We start from the raw sequence: 22,763 nt of genomic DNA on the forward strand, positions 1-22,763 counted from the left end.
CGGGCGAAGCGCAGCGAGGCGGCAGAGCACGGAGCGGGTCCGGGGTCTCTACCGCGCCCTCATGCAGGAGGCCCTAGGGGCAGGAGGAAGAGGCACGAGACCCGGCAGCCCAGCAGCGCTCTGCGTCTTCTCCCTGCAGAGGCTCCCGTTATATGCGCCCGGTTGCTCCAAAGGCTGGCAAACCTGCCCAAACCGCGGGCCGCCCCCCAGCCCCCCGCGGGGCTGTAACCTGAGACCCCGCCCCCGGAGCCCGCCCAGACCGGACCAAAGCCCACACCTGCCAAGGCCAGACTCCCCTCTCATGAGCCCAGCTTCCCGCCCCCCATGTGCCCAGTGGCCTGATCGGGCGGGGCACCGAGGCGGACTCCAGTCGCCCCCACTTGGGACTGCCGCACAGCCCCCCTCCAACCGCAGGCGGGAAGTGGGGCCTCCGGCCCCTCCCCTCGAAGTTCTGCTGGGGTTAGAGGGGAGGGGGTTGTTTGCAGAGGCATAAGCCTGGAGGTCTAGACCCAGGACAAAAAAGATGAGGGAGGAAGAAGCAACCAAAAGGAACAAGGAAGGTGGAGGTGGGAAATTTAGGGGGCGGGGAGGTGAGTGGAGGACCGAAGTATGAACCCATGGAAGTTGTCCGGAATCCTAAATCTGGGGGACAGTTGTCCAGATCTGCCTTCTAGCCCCTTTGCAGAGTACCTGACTCTGGACTCCCACCTGGAGGGTCCAAACGACAGCCTCCCTCACCCATCCCCCATTCAAGTAGCTATGAAAAAGCCTCCTCTACAACCTAGGTAGACGCTGGGCTGTGCAGATGTCTAGGACAGGGGCTGGCGTATTCCTGCACATAGGGAGACCTGTGTGGAGGGGCGGGGGTGAGACAGGCCAGGGAAGGGACCGAAGGATCCGCAGGGAACTGAGGGAGCCGGGACAAAACTGTGCGTGCAGCCGGATTGGAGACACTGTCTAGTTCGTCTTTTCCTGGCCCAGGTCCAGGGATCCCCAGGGAAGTGGGCACCCTCAGCCTAGATAGAGTAGCGCTGGCCAGGGACTCTTGGCAACTCCAAGGCCCTAGCCAGAGTCTGGAGTCTGCTCCAGCTGGACTCAGTTTTGTGAGGGGCAGGGAAAGCGCCAGAGTTTCCTAGTTGTCCCCCCACCCCTGGGCTCGCAGCCTCCACTCACCTTCCCTGTTCACCCCCACCTTAGCTCAAACTGCCAAGGTCCTAGACTCAGCCCAGGCCTTTTTTCTTTTTGTATAATTTTCATTTTCTCCCTTGTATCCTCTGAGTTTGCTTCATCAAGGAGTGGGGGAGGTCTGTGAGAACACAACTGTACCTAGCACACTTTTCAACACAAAGGAGGAAGTTTTGGAAAGCTCTTGTGGACTAAATTGTTTAGATAACAAACTAGAATTTATTTTGCACGTTGATTTCTTTTTTGTTTGTGTACCGGTTCTCTCCTTCTAACACATGGGTTCTGAGGATGGAAGGTGGCAAGTGCCTTTTTGCCTGAGCAATTTCACCAGTCCCTGCAAAATAGAATTTCACGATACAAGTAGGTAACTATACATAGGTAACTATAAAGCTAGTCATTCAAATAATTGGTCTCAATGCAAGTGATCACAAAATTTAACAGTAAAAGTTTTGAAGAAACTGCTAAAGTAGATGAATAAAATGAAAACCTATATGAAAATGATCTAGTTCAGTGAGCAACAAAAGTGGGATATTTTTGATTTCTCCTTTAACTCTGATTCATTCTGACCAAAGGACAGCATCTACATATAAGAACTCTGGATTGAGTTCTCTGCTTCCTGTAATTAAAAACAGGATTAACAGAGATGGGAACTAATTAAAACAGAATCAATTTAAAGCTTAAACTGGCAAAGTCAGAATAAATGGAAATTATTGAAATTTCACGGCTAACTACGTAATCTCATTATGCAGAGCATAGTGATGGGACCAAAAAGAATGGAAGAGCAAACATCTAAGTAGCCAGAAGTTATGTATCCTTCTTACTGGTCTATTGGTTCATAGTTAACATATTGTTCCAAAGGTAGTGTCACCTCACCAAGTTGATACACACAAATAGAGCAGCTGTTTTGAAACAACACAATGAATATAGCAAGAGAGCTGGGAATGTGGTTCGGTGGTAGAGAGTTTGCCTAGCATACATGAGATCCTAGTTTCTATCCCTAACCCTGGAAGGTGGGAAGGACCTTTGCTGATTTAAAAAAAAAAAAAACAAAAAACAAAAAAAAAAAAAAAGAAAGAAAGAAAAAACCAGCAAATGGAGCTGAGACAAGGTAGAGAAGCAATGTGGAGAATATAAAACATGAATGCTTAGGGTCAGCAGGGAACAGGGTCACTGGTTCTATAACAGGGTCAACAGGTGGCAATGGCTCTAGAGAACATCCTGATGTATAGCTGCCTACATTTTTTTTTTTTTTATGATGGAGACTCATCTTAGAGCCTCATTCCTAATGGCTAGCTTTCATGGTAACAGAAGGTACAATGTAGGCTTCCAAGAAAGAGAGCAGCCAAGAGTCCCACACACAGCTATGATGCCTATGAACACAATGACCAGTATGGTATGATAACCCTACAGGTGCAGATGGCAAGAACACCTTAGCAGTAACCAGCAGTTCTCTAAGTGGACTTAAGACCTTCTTTAAAAGAGGGAAATCATGCCTGGTACTGAAAACTTAGCTAACTACCTGGGGCTAATGAAATCATGGATCTTGGAGGAGAGCCTACAACCACCACTTTACTAAACCAGCATAATTCCTAACTACATTCTAAATATTTGTCCTTATACCCACAGATAAGTGTAGTCCTCACCTCTCATCAAGGAAACTTCTCTTTGCAACAGAGACCATTACGGAAAACCACAATCAATCAAAATGCAAAGTTGTGGAGCCCTGCCCCATTGGATACATCTGCAACACCACTCCCCCACCTAAGGCTCAGGAATTATTGCTGAAGAGGGAGCCTGAAAGATTATAAGAGCTAGAGGAACAGGAAGTTGGCTGTGAAACTGTGTGTCCTGGGAATGTCAGAAAGTCTCACCACCATGACTACCTCAACATGAGCTGAATGAACACAGACAATGCTACCAAGAATGTGGGGGTGGGTGGGTCTGGTGGAGCCCAGGAGACCTCAGCTGCCCTCCAAAAAACAGAACAGTAGGAATCCTGAGAGTGGGAGAAATAATCTTCTCCAGAGAAGAACACACCAAATGGTTATCCAACCAAATGATCAGTTCTGAAAACATAACATGCAAGTAACATTATACAGACCAAGTAAGTTGTAGTTATGTGTTTAGAAATATACATTCCTAATGTATACATACTTTGTTTTTTGAGACAGGGTTTCTCTGTATAGTCCAGGCTGTCTTGGAACTTACTCTGTAGACCAGGCTGGGCTTGAACTCACAGAGATCTGCCTACCTCTGCCTCCTGAGTGCTGGGATTAAAGGTGTGTGCCACCAGTGCCCAGTTTACACACATTTTCTTAATGTGAAAAACTTTTATGCCAACATCAGATAGATGAGGCGATGTCACAAAGAATTTCTGTCTTCCCCACTCGGTAGGAAAAAGGACCTGATTGTCAGAGTGAGGGCTCCTTGTGACATCATCATTTGCTCACACCTTTAAAAGAATACACATAGTAGGCATTAGGAAGTTAGAAGGTAAACAGACACATTTTGTATCTACCCTAAATCAGACAACCCAATGAAATAGATAATTAAGTTGGTGATTTTGTGTTATGTAGACAAAATAAGCAGTTCGCTATTTTTTCCTTCTTTTATGAGGATATTACCTTGGACTTTTCTGTGGTGCTGGGGATTAGATTGAGGGCCTCTCACATACTAGACAAGCTACTCTACCGCTGAGCTATATTCTCAGCCCAAATTTAGACTTAGGTAGACACTACCTTATTGGGAAAGATATTAATAGGAATACTGTAAAGAAAAGATCTCTTTCTCTTCCTCTACCTAAATCCACTTAAAAATAGTGATAAAGTAAGGAAGGATCCACATTCCGAAGAGGTAAGCCCACCCCAAATATGGCAGGCGGTGAATGACATGCCTCACACAGCCTTGGAGGAGGGGTGGACCTGGCTCCCCCTGACACTCAGCCTCTGTTGGTTGGGCTCCTTTCAGGCCTTTCAAGGCGTGTTTATGTTTTCTTTTGGCATTTTTGGGCCAGAGGAACAGGATCCTGACTGTCCAGGAGAGGGCTGTTCCAGATTTATGGCGTACATTCCATTCCATAGGAGCATAAATGTGCTACTATGTGTTCTCAAATGCAAACAGCATTAAGAATCCCACCCAGACTCAAGCCTGTCCCAGTACCACACAAATGCAGTTTAGTGCTTACACTCACCCTCTTCTTCTCCACAAAATAGAGACACAGAGCAAATTTAGATGCTACCTCTGAATCCAAGGGGACACAAGAGAAACACGATGATAAAAATATCGGAAAGAAGCCCCATTTCAAAGGGAGGGAAGAAAAGGAACATTGATGCAAAGGAAGTGAGAAGGGATGAGAAAGGAGGGGAAAGAAAATATTACAAGAAACAAAGACTAAGCAGAAGCTGGTTTCCTGGGAGAAGTGAGTTTGACGATGCCTGGATTTGGAAATGCAGATGTCCAGTAAGAATAAAATCCTGTATGGATGCAAAGGAGGATGGGGTAAGATAGGAGACATGACATGGGATCCAGACAGTATAAACTACAGGAGGCATGGGAATAAGACACAGAAATAAGGGAGAGAATTACAAATAGACATGGGGGTCTCCTTGAAAGGTACTAGTTGCCTATATTACTTTTATTTTATTTTTTTTGGTCTCTTTTGTTTTTGAGACAGGGTTTCTTCATGTAGCCCTAGCTGCCCTGGAACTTGGTCTATAGACCAGGCAGGCCTTGGACTCACAGAGATCTTCCTGCCTCTGCCTCCTGAGTGCTAGGACTAAAGGTGTGTGCCACCACCACCAGGCTGCCTGTATTACATCTATTTTACCCACTTCTACTTATCTCTTGAGAACTAGACCTTTGGATGGAGTTGGGAGAATAAAGATGGGGAAATGAAGATGTCTGATATTTTAGACTTCCTTTTTGAAAAACAAAAACAAAAACAAAAAAGGCCTATTCTTATCCATAAGGATTTCCTGTGCTATTTATTTATTTATTTATTTATTTTAAACAAAACTCTTTCATAACAAACCTTGCACTTTCTTGAAGTTTGTAGCCTTCTGGCTTTAGGAATGTGTGTCTCTCATTTGCCTTCGATGATTCTAGAGGCACTAGGAAAAATGCAAACACCTCAAAGAGGAGACTCCGAGCAGAAACTGCACACGAAGGACCTGGTTCTGCGTCAAATGCAGCTGTTGCCTAGAGACAAAGAGCATCAAGCAACCACATAGCATGGTGGCTCCAGGAGACACCTTTGAAGGGTCAATAACTCGTGAGACAAGACTAAATAGGCATCTACTTCCTGTCTTTCCGGCTCCTTTGAATGCTTCATGCACTTGGGCACTGCAAGCACCGTGGAGTCGTGCCTTAGTTGGCCCTCTCTCCCTCAGGTCAGTTAGTAAAAGGCTTGCCACATAAGTATGAGGACCCAAGTTCAATGCCCAGAACCCATGTAAAACCTGGGTAGGGTGGCAGCAGTGTCTGTAATCCCACACTGAACTTGGTGAGATCCAAGTTCATCCAGCAATCCTATCTCAATGAGATGGAGAGATGGAAGGCTCTTGACATTAGCCTCTGGCCTCTGCACACATACTTACACTCATTGTATGCACATCTGTGCACACATGTGTGTACACACACACACACACACACACACACACACACAAACACACACACACACACACACACACACACACACACACACACACACACACACACACACAAGAAATAAATCCTGGAGGAGCCCTGGCCACAGAGAAGGTGTGCTCAGAATGTTCAGCAGTTACAGATACCTGGGCTCATGTGTCCTAGATGCAGGCTGGCCAGAGGGCAAGTGCAGGAGCTGAGAAGTGGCAGAGAAGAAACCAGTTAGGGAGAGCAACATGACTGGTTCACCTGAAGCTCATGGAGTTTACCCTTGTGGCAGTGTTTGGAAATGACCCCTTAGAACATGGTGAAGGTGTTGCAATTTAAAAAGTGGCATGAGAGAGAAAGACACTATATGACAGAGCTCACATGGATGGATTTTTATTAGGGGAAAGGGAATGGATAAAAGGGGAGGGGAGGTGGAGACCAACTTCTGGAGACATGAGCAGCAGAAGAGAAAAGAGAGCCCAAGTGGGGGGAGACAGAAAGGCAGGCAGAGAAGGAGAGAGAGAGAGAGAGAGAGAAAGAGAGAGAGAGAGAGAGAGAGAGAGAGAGAGGAAAAGAGAGGAAGACAGAAGGTGAACAGAACCCTTTAAAAAGGGAACATAGCCAATGTACACAGGTGGTGCTCTTAGTGACTGCAGCTGAGGACGGATCCTGTCTTACTTACTTACCCAAGGGCAGGCCAGTGCAGATGTCTGAATACTAACAGAGGGTATGGGTTTGCTTTTTCGGGAGTAGGCTATCACAAAGAGAGGATGCCTCTCAGGTTCTCTCTCCCAAACCACCTCTTACCTTCCCCTTTTCTGCTAAGAGTTGCAGACATAGGAAGCCCTTGCTGGTACCAAGCACTCACTTCCCAGTCTCCAGAGCTGTGAGTCAAAACAACTTTTGTTACAACATCCCAGGAATGTTGTTATAGCAACAGAGTGTTGAAAAAAGGCCCATTTCAGAGGTGTGGCTGTGACATCTCTCACGACATTCCCTCCTTTACAAGTAGGCAACAGGTCATCTCTGTGCTCCATTCCTTCAGCAGGAAAGGGGAGAGAGACTGACACAGGATGAGGCCTTGGCTTGTGTATTCCACAGTGTCTTGGAAGAAGGAAGAGGAGACAAGACTCTGTTGCAGTATCCTCCTTCTCACTATGGCCAGCTCCTCACAAATCATGTTCATCCCACTCCAGGGTGGGTAGGCCTTCCAGGAAGTCCCTGAAAAGCTCAGGAGAGCATTAGGTAAGTTTCTAGTGGATTCCATTGCCAAAAACAACATAGAAAGGGAACAGAAAGACACAGTGTCACAAACTCAGGAGGGCACCTTGCCTATTGCTACCCCAGGCACCTATCTGGGGCAGCCAATGTGTCACTGTCCTCTACATTCTCAACTAGACTCCAGCCACACACTCCAGTGCTCACAAACTCCACTGCCCTGACTCCCCCTCTTTGTCTCTCTCACTCTGCCTTCCTTCCTGCCACCCCAACACACTAGGCTTCACTGTACAAGAGTACTAGCTACGTACCAGGCACTTACCAGGAAGTATAGGACACACAGAGTGATCTATTATGAGTGGATCCTTCCCAAAATCCCACTAGCCCTCTAAGGGGAGGGGAGATAATCACACAAGGAGTTGAACTTGGAGGTGACCAAGTTGTAACACACCTTATTATGAGATGGCATGGCATAGTCTGCTCTGCTTCAGAACACCATCAGTGTCATCCCCAGGCAATCTCTCTGCCTCTGGGAGATGAAAGTTCTCTTCCTGATATAGGTTGGGCAGTGACACAGTCTGTTCACATTTATCCCCTGAGGTAACTAATAGTTAAGACCCTCAGAGACTTGCTTCTCTGCATGCTGCCATTTGGGTGTAATATTGGGCTACTAACAAGCCCTCCTCGATGGCTTTTGCTTCCATCTTTTGGGGGACTGGACCTTACCCTGTAGTCTTCATCCAGTTGTATCTGGACTGTGTTCTCATGTGGCTGAGAGTAAAGCACACTGTGTAGTTGTAGTTATGTGTTTAGAAATATATATAACATGCAAGTAAAATTATACAGACGAAGTAATTTGAAATATACATTCCTAATGCATATATACATACTTTGTTTTTTGAGACAGGGTTTCTCTGTATAGTCCAAGCTGTCCTGGAACTCATTCTGTAGACCAGGCTGGCTTTGAACTTACATAGATCCATCTGCCTCTGCCTCCTGAGTGCTGGTACTAAAGGCATGCACCACCACCACCTAGCTCTCTTGTTCTTTTATAACTTAGATTTCTCCTCCTATTTATTCTCTCTGCCTACCAGCTCCACCTCTCCCTCTACTGCCTGGCTATTGGCCATTCAGCTTTTCATTAGACCAACCAGGTGCCTTAGGCAGGCAAGGTGAAACAGCAACACATCTTTTCACAATTAAAGAAATGCAGCATAAACAAATGTAACATACCTTTGCCCAGTTAAAATAATATTCCACAACAAGGCTCCAGCTCTGGCTTCTTTTCCTTTACCTCTATAATCCTAATGGGATCTTCTTGCGCCCTCGGTAACCCCTGGATCAGATACTAAAACGAACCACTGACATTGCTTGGCCAAAGCTGTGATTTTCCTACCTGGTGTGGCTATGACAGGCAGCTCCTTCCATTGGGAGGACTCAGTATCTCTCACATAGGTTCACCTGTTCTTGCATCTGTGGCACTTGTCTGAGAGAGAGCAATGTGCTAGGAGCTAAAGCCAGCCCTCTCTAGGTACCTCCACCGTCCAAGAGAAATGCCTCAAGATATTCAGAAAGTCCCAATTAGCTGCCCCTGTCACCTTGGCCCACCTCCTGGCCTTTAGTGACAGGTAGATGTGTTGGCAGAGGAAACCACTTTCATCCCTGATTGTCATAGCCTGACCTGTGGACCTGCAAGGTATGAGGGAGGCATCTACTTTGCAACCTCACCAGTGGCCTCTGCCAAGCTGACAGTCACTGAGCTGGGTCCATTAGAATTCCATTAGAATGCTAATTGATACTCAAGCAACGACAACTAATTAGCTAGTGTTTCCATGACAGTAGTCTTTAGACAAAACACAAACCTCTAATGGGGCTAGCATTAACTAAGTAACTACTTCAAGTCTAGCCACTTTGTAAGTAGTACAAAACAGTCATTTCAGACTTCCAGCCAACAAGAAAATCCTCCATATACATTCCAAGAGACAACAACTGTGCAGGAGTTAAGAGACAAGGTGCTGGGCTGGCAAGATCTCCATGGGTAAAAGTGCTTGCCACCAAACCTGAGGACTTGAGTTGGATTCCTGGGACCTACATGGTAGAAAAAGGGATTCCTGAAAATGGTCTTCTGGTCTCTACACATGCCCTCAGGACTGTGTGTGCCCTTCTGCATGAATAAGTGCAATTTTAGAAATAGAAGGAAGAGGGGACTCATGGCTCTAAAACATGGTGGCCTTGTAACAAGAAAACTAAAAGACCCAGAGGCAGATATTGGGGTGCAAGCTTTAATCAAAAAAGCAAAGCAGCTGGGCACTAGCTCTTACCACTACTTCAGACTGAAAGGCGATCCTGGCTCCACCAAACCCTCAAACTGAAGCCTCTCCTCAGCATGACTGGAGAATCCTGAGACTTCAATGTCTTCCTATCCTCAATGTGGGTGGAGAATGAACACCTGCTACTGAATGCTGACGACCCTGCTCCTATTTTTTAATACCCCTCTAGTGCTGGGATTAAAGAAAGGCGTGTGATCCCAAGTGCTGAGATCATCTTTGAGTGAACTGTTTCTCTTTAGGACTGGATCAATCTTGTGTAAATCTGGGTAGCCTTAAACTCATAGAAATTCATCTACCTCTTAATCCTGAGTCCTAGGATTAAAGGTGTGTACCACCACCTCCTAGCTTCTGGCTGCTGGGGTTAAAGGTGTGTATCACCACTGCCTGATCTCTATGGCTTGTGGCTGACTTTGCTTTCTGAATCCTCAGTCAAGCTTTAATAAATCATAAATATCACCACATGGCCTGATGGATCCTTCCTGATGACAGAAATCTCTTTGTGCAGTCCAGTAAGATGACTACAGAAGTGTCTTCTTAAGCACCTGTAATGTGGCTAGGACAATGGAGAAAGTGAGTTTTTAAAGTATGCTTAGTGTTGCTCGCTTTTCATCTTAAGTAGCTGTAGGTTGAGAACTACCATACTGAACCATGGAACATGTTCTACTACTCAGTGTGGTTTTCAACAAGGAGTATTGCCTCAGCTGAAGCCCCATTTTGGACCTACAGAATCAGAACCTACATTTAACAACATCCTGTGGGAATTTGTTTGCACATGAAGACTTGAGCATGGTCTAGTGATCCTTGGTATTGCTTACATGCTAGAATCTCTTGAAAGAGATTTGAAAGTCCTAATTTTGTAACTAACACCCATATTCATTTAACCAGAATTTCTTGGATGGGTCCTCCAAGGCACAAGCATTTTGGAAGGGCCTCCAGTGATTACAATATATGTCCAAGGCTGAGAACCAGTGCTCTTCCATGCAGCCAGTTGGGATTGCTCTAATATGTGAGTCTGTGTGAAAGTTAGTGACTCTCCTCCCAGCCTCTGAATTCACTTGTTGGTTCCAGCCAGCTGGGAGGCCAACAGGGCTTATTCATCCTTCTGCAAGTGTAAGAATTGGCTGGGGCCTATGTTTGTTTCCAGAATCTAAGTGAGATGTTCATTAGTTTTTGACAAAACATGTCCAAATACCACACCAGGAAAGGGTACTGAACAAGTCTGAGTGACTGGAGGCTGATTCACTTCCTCCCTCTGGGGCCTGCAGAACCCTGGCATCCCAGAGCAGTCCCCATGAAGAGAGCCATTCTTCCCATGTAGGGTGGAGGGAGGCTGTTGCTTTTTCCAAGGTTGGGAGGGCCTTCCGGGCTGCACCTCAGCAAGTGTCCAAGGGGCACTGGGGCCAGAGGGAAGAGGCGAGTGTTCCTGAAGAGTTGGGATCTCTCATGGTGTTGATCTGAAGCAGGCTTTTGGAGGCCCCATATGCTTTCTAGTGGTGAACGATATTTGCCGAGAGCAGTCTCTGTCTCTGAGGTGATGAAGGCTTGGGAAACTCGAGTCTGAAATAAGCTTTGAGGAAACTGAGTCCCATGAGCGCTAAAGCTGTCCCAAGGGCTAAACTACTAGTGGAGCATCACCTGACAGGTTCACTAAGGAAGAGAATCTTTGACCTAGACGATGCAGACGTGCAAGTGCTTCACTTTGGAAATGGGATTCCCCAACTATTTGATCTCTATCTTAGCAAAACTCTCTCACTGTGCCTGTGGGATTCCTTCAGCTTTATAGTCACAGCTCTCCTGGTGCATTGGTTTCATTCCACAGGCCACCAAGGACTTGGTCAAGACAAAAGTGCCCTCAGGAAGATTACAAAAGAGCAAGCCATAGTGCTTTGCCAGTCTTGGGGCAAGGGAGAAGAAGGTGCCATCATTGGTTGTGTCCTAGACACTGGAGCAAGATGACGTTGCTGCTCTGCCCTCTGAGGGAGGGTTACAAGCATAGAGGAGGTATCCTTAGAAAGCTTTGTCACTATTAGGTCCCTGAACCACAAGCCACACCTGAGTGAAACCTCTCTGTGCTCTGACTAGGTCAAAGCCCAGTTCCCGAGGAGAGTCAGGAAAGAGGAAGGGAGCATGGTCTCCCTCCCACACTGGTGGCAACCTATGCCTAGTGGGAACAGCAGGAGAAAGCTGGCTAAATGTTTTCATCTCCTTCAGATGCTTTAACCCAATTGCTTTTCCTTGTTTCAATGAAATGGTACCCTGCCCTAAGGCCCACTGCTGGCTGGGCTCCACAATTAGCACTTTGTTAAATGATCTCTCCCTTTCAATGACACTTCATTTCCAAGCTACAAAACATCAGAGCCCAGCAGACTCCTTGATGGTCAAATGCTTTGACCCTCTTGACTTAGAGACCCTCCGGTGGGAGGATGGGTGGTGGGTGTGTCTCAGGCAGTGCTAAACCAAAGGAAAATACATTAATAATGTCCCATCTTTATTTAAAATTTTGACATTTTACCATGGATTTCTTCCTTTCTTTTCTTTTTTCCTCCTCCTCCTCTTTTCTTTCTTTCTTTCTTTCTTTCTTTCTTTCTTTCTTTTTTTTTTTTGAGACAGGATTTTTCTGTATAGCTTTGGAGCCTGTCCTGGAACTTGCCTTGTAGACCAGGCTGGCCTCTGCCTCCCAAGTGCTGGGATCAAAGGCATGCGCCACCATGCGCAGGGATCATGGATTTCTTACACTAACATATATTTTGAAATAAAATATATATTATTCATCTTAATGACTATGGTTTTTGATGCTAACATGTTGACAGTAATTTGTGTGTACTCTGAGGGTTGATGATGTAGCTCAGTCTTGCACAGTGTTTGTGAGGCTCTGGGTTCAATTCTCAGAACTAGAAAAATAAATAAAAGCCAGGTGCAGTGGCCCATGCCTGTAACCCTGGCACTCAGGAGTTAGAGACAGGCAGATAGTTGTGAGTTTAAGGCTAACTTGGTCTAAATAGTAAGTTCCAGAGCAGCCATCAATAATACACAGTGAGACCCTGTCTAAATAAATAAATTCGACAATAAAACCCACCCCTGATTCTGTACACCAAGTACAGTAGGACTTGGCTACTTAGTCCCAGAGCCCACGAGACTAAGGCAGGAGGATCAAGAGTTCAAGTGATTCACAAAGTGGGACTCTGTCAGAAAGGGAGAGAGGGAAGGAGGGAGGGAGGGAGGGGGAGGGAGGGAGGGAGGGAGGGAGGGAGGGAGGGAGGGAGGGAAATGAATTTGCACTCTCGGCCAGGTCCTGGCAGGGAGAATAGTGACTTGTCCAGGGTGACACTAATGTCAGAAATAAACTGAGAGCAGGAGTAATTTGTCCATTTCCTTCTTGCCATCAATCTCAAGGACTTCCCTGCTTCTCCAAGTAAGCAGAGAGGTCTAAGTTATGGCATAACTCATTCACACATTATTGTCCAGCCAAAGAGGCAGACACCTTAAAGTTCAATAAACTTCATGCCGTCCCCTAGATATGGTGTAGTTGCTGCATCAAAATACAGACATTGGTGCAGCAGGGAGCTGAGGCCCAGGACCGCATGCCAAAGTGTAGACCAGTTCTCCAACTAGCTTGCTGACCTACCTGTATTGCCTTTGAAGCCAGGAAGCCTCCATTACTTACAAACCCAGGCGGCCATTTTCCAAAACCTTGCTTCTTTGACAAGGGTTCACCACACTGTGCCTTCTCCACACACTTTCTTCCCCACAAATAGCTTGTGCTGCACATAACTGCCTCAGGACACAGGGTAATGAAAACCCAGCAAACAGATGTGAAGGGCACCTCCTCCAGTTTTGCAGTGACTGTACCACCTGGTGGTCCTGTGTGGCCAGGCCCTGAATTACCAGTCAGTTGCCCAGTGGCTGAGTTCTGGCTCTCTCCTCTCCCTTTTTGTCCCCCCATTTCTTGAGGGTTATACAGCAGGACCATGCAACACTCATTTCCACACACAGAGAGCACACAAACACCTCCACAAACACTTCTTGTCATATTTTCAAATTTATCCTATTTTTTTGTTTTAAGGCATATGGCTTCTTGTGCATATTTTCAAATTTTCTCTCGGTGCCTTTGGATTTCTCTCTGGTTTCATATTTACATTTCAATATTCATTCATTCATTTCTTTTTTTCTTTCCTTTTTTTTTTTTTTGGGGACAACATTTCTCTGGCCATCGTGGAACTGAACTTACTATGTAAACAAGGTTGGCCTCCAACTCAGAGATCTGCCTGCCTCTGCCTCCTCAGTGCTGGGACTAAAGGTGTGCACTACTACTGCTCAGCTGAGACATCAACTTTTGTTTGTTTTTTGTTTTCCAAGACAGGGTTTCTCTGTGTAGACCTGGCTGTCCTGGAACTCATCTGTAGACCAGACTGGCCTCAAACTCACAAATATCTACCTACCTCTGCCTCCCGAGTGCTGGGACTAAAGGTGTGGTGCCACCACTGCCTAGCTTGGACTCAACTTTTGACCTATACACAATTGATGGTATTGATGGTATTTTGTGGCTTGAGCGGTGCTCCTGTCTGGGAAGACAGCTCTACTAAGGAAATCCCAGATGTGTTGAGGCATATCAGCCCTGCCTCTTGGTTGAACTACCCTGGCACCAAAGTCATACTCTTTTCTTTGAACATATTGCAGGCTTGTTCTCAAGTCTGGGGCTTTCAGAATTTGACAATGGGATGGGAGGGCTGGGGGAACAGCAAAGAGTTGAGTATTCAGGTCCTATTGCTGTCTTCAAAGAACCCCACTCACACACCTATAAATGCTTCTGCTGGTAACTCTGCTCCAAAGAGAAACAGCCAAGCATTAATTCCAGGCAGAGGCAGGCGGATTGTTGTGAGCTGGAATATAGCCTGGGCTACACAATGAATTCCTGAACAGCCAAGGACTCATAGTAAGACCCTGTCTCAAAATAAATAGGGGGAAAAAACCCCAGAAAACATAAGCTGTATGTGGTGGTTTGAATCAAAATGGCCCCCATAGGCTCCTAGGGAGTGGTACTATTAGGAAGTATGGACTTGGAGGAGGAGGTGTGTCTCTGAGGGTGGCCTTTGAGGTTTCAGAGGCTCAACTTAGGCCCACTGATTCTCTCTCCCTGCTGCCTGTTGATCCAGACAGCATGTCTGCTTTCATACCGCCACGCTTCCCACCATGGCAATGATGGACTAAACCTCTGAGCTGTAAGCCAGCCCCAATTAAATGGTTCTTTATAAGAGTTTCTGTGGGGCCGAGCGTTGGTGGTGCACACCTTTAATCCCAGCACTCAGGAGGCAGAGGCAGGTGGAACTCTGTGAGTTCGAGGCCAGCCTGGTCTCCAGGGCGAGTGCCAGGATAGGCTCCAGAGTTGTCGTGGTCATGATGTCTCTTTACAGCAATCGAACACTGGCTAAGACACTCTTTTTTTTCAAAAAGAAAGAACTAAAGGTTTGAAGAGCTGGAAGGTCCTTGGTATAGCTCCCAGATGGGACTTGAGGCCCCATGTAAACTGAACTAGCTTTGATCTTAAAGACTTCACAAGGACCCCCAACAAACACCATAACCATTGCTGAGGTTTCTCTGCACCTTCCTCTATGTGCAGAGTCTGCTCCCAGGCGGGCTGCTCTGCTGCCTGCTGTACTCAGTTCCCCGAATCTCCTATGTGCCTTGGCCCCTTCTCCTTGGCCCACCTGGCCCCAGGATGGCTGTCAGGCATTCAGTCAATGCTGATTCCCACGAATACAACTGCCATCAAAGAGTCACCTCCTTCAAGGGAACACCCCACCAGCATAGGGGTACAGCTATGTGCATGTGAAGTCAAATCTTAGGAGCCTGTATCTGGCTGTGGCTGGCACCTTACAGCCAAGCTTGGAACAGAGATAGTTTTTTATTGATGTGGGACAAGGAGACTCCTTGATGTTCCTGAATCCAATACCAACACAAAAACCAGGTATCTGTGAGAGAATGACAAGACTCTAGGATTTGATCCAAAATATTTGGGGGGAGGCAGAGTCGGAGTGCTGAGTGCAGCTGTAGATTAAATAGCTTTGGCCATGAGTTAAAGCTAGTGAGTGACGGATGCTTGGGAGTTTATTATATTATTCTCTCATGAAAGATGGAGGGACATGGGAGGAGGGGAGAGGGTGGAGGAGGAGGAGGGAGGGACTGCATTGAAAGGCCTGGCCAGCTCACAGTGTGAAATCTAGCTTCCTAAGATGGAAACCTACCTGTCTCTTTGTAACACCCTAAAACTAGAAAATCTGTCAGTACAGACACAAATTCCTTCCTTCCCCCTGGCCCCAACCCTCTATCCTCTGCATCATGTAGAGAGAGGGACAAGAGTCCCCCAAGGTCATCTTTGTCTACATGCACCCTCTCTGTCAAATCTCCCATCAAGAGCTATGTGGGGGCAGGGAAGGGGTCACCTGAGGCCTAGGACTCTGCCCCTCCATCCCAGGAAGAAGGAGCCACACTGGCTGGGTGAGCTTGCACAGGAGACAGTGAGGACCACATGTCTGGATGTGCCTGAAGTAGAAAATTCACAAATTCCAAGTTCTGATCCCAAAGCAAACTCCCCAGCCCAGGTGGCTATGTCTCGCTTGTCCCCTTCACTAGCTCCGTGGAGCCTGGGAGGCCAAGCTGGAGGCTTTGAAAACCAGCTTGTGTTTGAGTTGTGAAAACAGCAATGTCTGTGGTGTTTGTCCAGCAGAGAAGGGGCCTATTTTCTTCCTTCCAAATGTAAGCTTGAAAGATGCTCCGTAGATTTTTTTCTTCAGACTTTCCACAGGAAACATAAACAAGGAAGAAAAATGACTGTAGGTGCTGAGACCTGAAGTGGAATTTCAACCCCGAAGGAACTTCTTGGTAACAAGCGCTCTCTGTCCCAGGGAAGACTTCAAGAGAGTTGGCTGGGTTTTCCTGTGAGAAAGCCTTCACAGACAGGCGCAGGGGTGGGGGGGGGGGACTGGACCAGTTCTTCGGTCTGGCTCTACCACATCTCTTTGCCACTGAATGAACAGCCCTCGCTTGGGCTTGTCTGCTGGGAGATTCCCTAGCTAGCGTTAAAAATGTGTGTGATAAGTGTGTGTGTGTGTGTGTGTGTGTGTGTGTGTGTGTGTGTGTGTGTGTGCTCATGGATGTCAGTGCACACTGGTGAAGGGGTGCATATGAGGCAAGACAACAACCTTGGGGTGTGTCATCTTCAGGAATGTTGTGCACTTAATGAGAAAAAGAATCTTGCTCACCTGGAGTCCACCAAGTCAGCTAGACTGTCTGGCCAGTGAGTCCTAGGGATCCTCCTGTCTCTGGCTCCCCAGCTCTAGGATTACATGTGTACACCACTGTAACTCCATTTTTATGTGAATTCTTGGGGTCTAACTCAGGTCCTCGTACTTGCAAGGCAAGCACTTTACCCATTGAGACATCCATGCAGCCCTCGCTTTTATCTTTCTAGATGGTATTAAATGGGGTGTTCCCATGCTAAGGGCTCATCAGCTTTGGGGACATGCACCCAGGAGCCTGAAGCCTACAGTCTACTAGATTTCTCTACACTAATCCACCTAGGAATGATATCCTGTCTGGATCTTATGGTTTGCAGGCCAACACAACATAAGAGCAGTTGTGTCCAAGTGACCTTGACATGCACTGGGGATTTGAATGGGCATAGTCAGATGTAGAGTGTGTATGTGTGTGTGGGGCGGGGGGAGCTGGAGAGATGGCTCAGAGGTTAAGAGTACTGACTGCTCTTCCAGAGGTCCTGAGTTCAGTTCCCAGGGTGCTGGAGAGATAGCTCAGAGGTTAAGAGTACTGACTGTTCTTCCAGAGGTCCTGAGTTCAGAACCACATGGTAGCTCACAACCATCTGTTATGAGATCTGTTGCCCTTTTCTGGTGTGCAGATATACATGGAAGCAGAATGTTGTATACATAATAAATAAAAACTTTTTAAAAAAGAGTGTGTGTGTGTTGTATGTGGGTGAATGTGTGTGTGTGTGTGTGTGTGTGTGTGTGTGTGTGTGTGTGTGTGTGATATGTGAGTAAGTGAGGTGTTACAACTTTTGGAAGTGTTTCCTTTCACAGTGGGTTTGGGGATCCTTGTAGGTGCTGAGCCAAGAACCAGACAACATTGTCCATAGTGGTAGCACTGCCAGCTGACTGCTTCCATGTTGGGAGTTTGCAAATTATATGTCTAAAAACCAGCTGAGACTAACAAAAGGCTCCAAACCAAGAAACAGTGCTGTCATCTGTGTGGTTGTCCCAGCATGCTGGCTGGTGTATAATGAGCTTCAGGGCAGCTGACAGAACCCTGTTTACTGAGGCCATGGGTGACATGTCTCATACCCACTGCTTCTGTCTCTTGGCATCTCAGACTTTATCTCCTTACTTATCAATCCTGTCTGGTGATGACTCTGAGCACGTTTACAGCTTAAAATATCTGTATTATCAATTCATATAGCCCCTGTGATAAGTCTACTATATAAGGCTGGGCACATCATTGGAAGACGGTACTTCCAACTGGAGCTTTGATATGTCAAGTCCGAGAAAGACTCAGAGAACATTGCTTCTTTTAGCTGAGACTCATCCATCCTATGTATATAAAGCCACTCCAAAAAAATCCAAAAATCTTTCAATGCTTACAAAGGTTGCTTGGCTTTAACTAATCAGCCCATCCCAGGAAAGTCAGTCACCTGAGAGTGACTGTCCCACGCCTATATCGTGCTTCTTCTGATGTGGTGAAATAAAAAGGGGATTTCTGCAGGTATTTTTGTGGTGAGATACACTAGCTGTGGTTGGCTCTGGGAAGAAATTTGGAGACAGTCAGGAAGGAAATCATTCTGATGAGGCTGAGAAAGAATGATATAGAAGTTACCAGGGTGCAAGTGGCTTGGCTTTTCAGCTGTGGATCCAAACAGTGAACTAGGCTCTTCTGCTCAATTACTAGGCAGCTTGATATGTTTATGTTTCCTGACACAGGGATGTGGGATCAGAATTGCTTCTGATTTCTATTTTTTCCCAGATTTTAGAATATGTGTATATGCATAATGATAGCTTGGGGATGTGACCCAAATCCAGGCATGAAGTTTACACTGTCTCTTATACATATTAAACACATGCTTGAAGGCAATTTTTATTTCAACCCTAAGGGTTGAACCCAACTGCACAGTCTGGATAGGGCTCTACCACTGAGCTACACCCCAAGGGCCTGATGGTAACTTTAGACAGCACTTGTTAATGCTAATGCATCTTGACCAAGACCGTGTCACATAAGGCTGGGTGAAACTTTTCTACTTGTGGTCTCATCTGTGGGACAGGCAAAAAGCATCAGATTTTGGACCATTTCTGGTTTTTGGAATTTGAGTTGGGGATGGTCAACCTGTTATTTATTTATTCATTTACTTAACGAATTTATTTTGTTTGTTTGTGGGAAGAGGATTCTTTGTTTAGGCAGTGTCTCACTCTGTAGTCCAGGCTGTCCTGGAACTTATTATGTAGCCCAGGCTGACCTCAAACCCACAGCCATAAGCCTCAAGCTCAGTTTCCTGAGTGCTGGGATTATAGGTGAGAGCCACAACAGCTGCCCAGCTGTTTTGTGCTGTTGTTTTTCATTTGTTTGTTTCTGTTTTTGTTTTTACTTTTGAAGTGCTTACATGATGAAGTAAGATAAAACAGAGAAGGAATCAAGAACAATACCAGACTCAGGTCACAGGCAATTAGGAGCCGTTCTAATTATGTTGGATTGTAAAGAGGACAAAGGGGGAGTGCCAGAGGCACAGTGGGAGGAGGTGCAGTCTTGACCTGCAGACAGCAGCCCCTCCCCCAGTCTCTGGATGCCAGGGACAGCCAGCATCCATCCCAGTGAGCGCTAGTGTTTATTAGGAAACCATCTATGAAATTACTGGAGAGGTAGCTCAGGGGCTAAAGCACTTACTGCCCTTGTAAAGGACCTGGGTTTGGTTCCCAGCATCTGTGTGGTGGCTCGAAACTCCAGGTCTTGGGGATCCGACACCTCTTCTGGCCTCCCTGGGCTCCTGCACAGATAGCACATGCATACAATCAGGCACACACATACATACAGAATTAAAGGACTTTTTATGAAGTTACTGGAAACTGCATTGGCAGCACCTTCTCCGAGGGCCTTGCTGTTCAGGAGCCCTCTACAAGGCCTCATTCACTTCCTTAGGTCCCTTAATCTCATACCCCAAGATCCCCAACTGGGCCTTGTTTACAGAGGACCCCCCCTACACACAGTGACCACCACCACCATGCAAGACTTCCTCCCCCCTTCCCTGGCACTGAATGATTTTCTGACATGCCTTTTCTAATGAGGTCACTTGAGCTGGGAAGGCAAGGGACAGGTAGGTAACAAGGTAACACTTCCTGAGAGCAGAGGCTCTCCTTGTACCAGTCATCCGACAGGGAGCACCCTACAAGTTCAAACCCTGCTTCTTGGTCCTGGTTCCTTTAGTTCTTGCTTAGGTTGCTACACAATGTGGGGGTGGGATGAGTCCTATGGCCACTCTGGAGCGTGCCAAAGGAAAAGCAGGCCCCTGTGGCAGGCAACTCCACACTTCCTGCCCCATGGCCTTTTTCTCCCTGCCTGCTTCCCACAGAAGCCTGGTTCCCCAGGAGGCGGTCCAGCAGTCTCTGTAAGTGGACTTCCCAGCTCCTCATAGCTTTGTTAGAAACCTCATTAGCAGTGACAGAAGCAGCTCAGTGAGGCATTCCAGGTGTCAGTGAAGAGGGGCCAAGGCAAGAAAAGCCTATTAAAACCGAAACTAAGGTCCGCCCAGAGAGGGGTGGGTGGTAAGCAGAGTTGCAGGGTAGGTCTCCAACTCAGGCTGGGTCCTAAGGGGTTGCCAGGCCATGTCTCTTGCTTGATTTGGGGGTATTTAAGAGATAAGGTCGGAGCAGCCTTCATTATGTAAGTTTTTGGAGTCAGGGCAGGGCCCAGGAATCTGGATCTCAGAGTCTCAGTATAGCCATTCCTAAGCCTGAATAAAGGAGTTGGGACTTAGGCAGGGTCCTGGGGAGAAGGCCAGTTGAGGCTCCACCACCGTACTGACTGTTCAGGTCAGAGCTGGCTTTGTCCTTGCCTATCTAAGTCCTTAAGACTCCAGTGACATACATATATAGCTCTGTTTCAGAGATAAGAAAGCAGACACCTGGATATGTTATTTTGGGCTCTAGGAGAATTCACTGGAGCTCAAGCTCCCAATAATACTTGGAGCTTCCAAACAAGGGGCACATTCCTTCATTCCACCATCAGTGGTAAGCAGAGTGAATGCACGTCGAGGCTGGGGTGATGCTGGCACTGGTTCCACTTCTCTTGCAGGGGAATTAGTGTGAATGTCCGGTATCTGGAGTTCTCTGTCGTGCCAAGGAGGGCAGCTCCCCAAGGCTGGGGCACAGGCTCTGCTGAGGGAGGCTGAGGACAGTGGGTGTCTGTGTGGACACCAGTGTTGCTCCAAGGAGCTGTTTGCCTTTGCTGTACAGGGACCTGCCACAGCCGTGTATTTTTGTCATGCCTGGCCGGGATTGTGCATGATTTATGTTTTTTTTTTAAAAACCCAAGGCTTCGTCATAAAGAAGCTTTGTGACCAGAGTGGACCAGTTATGAAAGGCCTTCCTTTCTGAGAAGAGCCTTCCTTTCTTGGGCTCTGTCAGAGGAGGCACTGCTGGCTGCCCACCCTCAAGGATTAGGGAATTCTGTGCCCACCTTAGGTCTGGAACACACCAAGATCCCACCGAATCACACACCAGCCTATGCCTTCTCCCCACGTCCCTTCTCAGGCTTCTTGTTTCCTCTACTGTCTTAGCTGAAACTCTTCCTATGGGAAACCTGCTGGAGAGATCCCCGAATCCCTGGTGCTTGATGCCCTTGACTTCAAAGGCACACATGTCCCAGGATAAGTCACTTGACCTCAGTCAGTCCCAGTTTTGTCTACTGTAAGGGGGAGCATAAAAATACATGCCTCAAGCTGTCATGGTGTGGCCATAAGGGCCCCTCTCCCCAGCTGGTAAGCTCTCAGAGCACACCCCATGTGTCTTGTTTATTTCTGTCTGCCGAACACCTAACACAGTGCCTGGCACACAGCATTGGGTACTGAGTGTTGACTAGTTCCAGCTGACAGGACTCAGTGAACGGACTCAGTGAACAGAGAATGTGGGGAATGTGCTTGAGAGCTGCAAGCCTGGCCGGCTCTTGATCAACAGTTAGGAAACCATCAACTACGGCTGAGTCTACATCTTCCTCTACAGATAAACAGCTAGAAACACTACCCTGGGCCTGTGAGGAGATCCCCTCCAGAGTGCCAGCTGACCCCTGAAAGGTTCAGGCATTATGCTGGCCTGCCCCTGTTACCTGGTGGAACAGGCAGTACCCTGGTCAGCCCAAGGTTCCATGGGAACTAAGTCTGCACGCAGATACAGAGGACCCCTTTAAAAGTTAGGCCCCTGCCCATTTACGCTCTCTGTTCCCTCTCTCTGTTTCCCCGCTCTGCTTTGTCTCTGCTCTCTCTCTACTCTGTCTCCCACCTATGCTCTCTCCCTGCCTCTCTATGGCAACCGGCCATGGCGATCAGCCATTTACCCCTGTTCCTCTTCTTAGTCTCCCCATTTTGCCGGGCCTTATAATAAACTTATAGTCTTATGTCTCATGTCTCAGCATTTCTCTTTTTCTTCTTTTTAAACAAAAGAATAACAACCCCAATCTCCTGCTTGGGGGGAGGGGCAGAAGACTTTTGTCAGTTCAGTTGCCAGCGCAGGCACCCTTCCTCCAGCCTGGACCCTTACTTCTGGGACTGCCAGCCACTCTGGGGCAGTGGGCGTCTTCATGTCGGCTCAGTCAGGCTGGGCCCCTCTTCAGGGAAGGGGCTGAGGAGTGTGAAGGATTGGTGTGTGTGTGTGTGTGTGTGTGTGTGTGTGTGTGTGTGTGTGACTTTGTTTATTTTCTCTGAAGGATCCTGCTATAAAAATAACCTGCCTGGAAACCTCATCTCCGAGGGGGAGAAAGAACCTTTTGTATCCGAGGAAGTGGTTCTAACTGCAGCCCTGCTCCTGCCTCAGCCCCACCATCCAGGAGGGGCGGCTAAGGTGGCAGGGCCCATGGAGGGCTGGGATCCTTGGTACTGGAGGCCTCTCACAGGCCAGCTGGGGCTAGAGGATCTGAAGGAGGCATAGGTAAGGTACATTAATGAGAGAGGAAAGCTGGGATAGAACAGCCATAGAGATAAAGAGCCTAGAAGAAAGGAAAATCAAGTCCCAAAGAGGCAGAGTGCAGGGTGATTGGAGTCAGAAGAAAGCCAGGGTGTTCAACTTGAGAGCTTCAGAGCCTAAGAACTTAGCACATCACTGTGGCCACGATTTTAGACACAGCTAAGAATTT

Source organism: Cricetulus griseus, chromosome 2, assembly GCF_003668045.3.
Source record: "Cricetulus griseus strain 17A/GY chromosome 2, alternate assembly CriGri-PICRH-1.0, whole genome shotgun sequence".
NCBI lineage: Eukaryota > Metazoa > Chordata > Mammalia > Rodentia > Cricetidae > Cricetulus > Cricetulus griseus.